The sequence below is a fragment of the Talpa occidentalis genome, unplaced genomic scaffold (assembly GCF_014898055.3).
Source record: "Talpa occidentalis isolate TD23 unplaced genomic scaffold, MPIMG_talOcc4v2.1 talOcc4.3, whole genome shotgun sequence".
Lineage (NCBI taxonomy): Eukaryota > Metazoa > Chordata > Mammalia > Eulipotyphla > Talpidae > Talpa > Talpa occidentalis.
The window spans coordinates 40214996-40216811 of NW_023603184.1; the positions used below are offsets into that span (position 1 = coordinate 40214996).

Here is a 1816-nt window from a genome sequence, read left to right on the forward strand (position 1 = left end):
TTTTTCACCACTGAATAATGTTCCATTGTGTGTATATATACACCATGTTTTCTTTATCCAGTCATCCATTGATGGACGCTTAGGTTGCTTCTGGGTCTTGACTATTATAAGTAATGCTACAATGAATATGGGGGTGCAGATAGCTCAAGGTAGTATTTTCATTTCTTTCAGATAAACACCCAGAAGTGGGATTGCTAAATACATTTTTTAATTTTTGAACATCCTCCATACTGTTTTCCATAGTGGCTGTCCCAATTTACATTCCCAGCACCAGAGCACAGAGTTTCCTTTCCTGCACATCTTCACTATTGTTATCTTTTATCTTTTTGAGAATAGTCATTCTGACAAGTGCGAGCTGATGGCTTGTGGGTTTCATCTGCATTTCTATGGTAATTAGTAATGTTGAGTATCTTTTCATGAACCTATTGGCCATTTGTGCTCATCTCTGGAAAAAGGTTCCAGCTGAAGCAGAGTGTCTTCAGGTGTTCATTTTTATTTTTAAATTAATTTCAAATATAATCAATACACATGCATCATATAACATTCGAAAAGGGTTGTTAAGGAAAAGTCAGCCTCTATCCCATGTCTGATGCCCAGTTCTGCAGCTGCCTACCCAGAGGCCGTGTCTGGAAGCAGTTTTGGGCCTTTTCTTCTAAGGTACTCAATGCATGTGAAACCATTTATGATATATAGATTTTTGTTTTAGTTTTGACGTGAACTGTAACATTTTCCACTCTATTCTGAACCTTGCTCTTTTTTGAAATCTTGGAACTGGTTTGTCTCACTCTACATGAGCCAGCTCATTCTTGTTCATGATTTCTTTTTTTTAAATATGGAATGCTTCATGAATTTGCATGTCATCTTTGTGCAGAGACCATGTTAATCTCTGTATTGTTCCAACTTTAGTATATGTGCTATCGAAGCAAACATTGTTCATGATTTCACAGTATCCCATCTGATGGATATATTAAATGGTTTTCTAGTGTGGGATATTTTGGCAACTTCCAATCTTTTGTTACAATGAATATCTTATGCATATATAATTTTTAGCCTGTGAAAATATAATTGTAGGTAATTCCCTAGAAATAGAATTGCTGAGTCAAAAAGCAAGTGTATTTAAAGTTTTAGGTTGTGAGCCTCCCTGGTGGCTCAAGGGGTTAAGTACAGGACTGTGAAGCTATCCACAGCCTCTGCAGCACAAGTTTCAATTCCCGGCCAGGGAGCTACTCACAAGGCACAGCAGACCTCTCCTGTCTTGCCCGCTACTCCCCTCAGCAGTGTATTTCAGTAGATCTGCCTGTTCTGCTCCCCCTCTCTCTGGTGAATCCTCTCACCACCACCCCCTCTCCACACATCTGGCCTACACCCCAGTTCTTGTATGCATAAACAAATAAATCTCTTTTTTAAATTTAAAAAAATAAAATTTTAGGTTGTGACTGAATTGCCTTCATATCAATATGCAGATCATGTCATTTCATCATTATAAAGAAACTATCTTTTTTTTTTTTAAAGATTTATTTATTTATTATTTATACAAGCACTGGGTACAGTCAGAAGCGCGGGAGGGTGAGAGAATTCACCAGAGCCAGAGCGGGGAACAGAACAGGCAGAAGGGCCAAAGAACACTGCTGAGGGGAGCAGCGGGCGGCAGGAGAGAGCTGCTCACCATGTGGGACCCTCCTCCGGTGGCTGGGGAGCAGCTGGGGATTGAACCGGTGCTGCAGAGGCTGCAGGCAGCTTCGCAACCCAGCGCTCAACCGCTGCGCCACCAGGGAGGCCCAAACTATCTTATTTTTTAATTCAGAGAAAAACAAAG

The 1816-nt window shown here is 40.5% G+C and overlaps 1 non-coding gene across 1 annotated transcript; it reads right to left on the reverse strand.

The window, feature by feature from the left end:
* Positions 1–826: 826 nt before the first annotated feature.
* On the reverse strand, positions 827–928 carry LOC119256399 (U6 spliceosomal RNA). Its single transcript, XR_005127739.1, has one exon. It is a non-coding gene; the product is annotated as a U6 spliceosomal RNA (small nuclear RNA).
* Positions 929–1816: the final 888 nt, after the last annotated feature.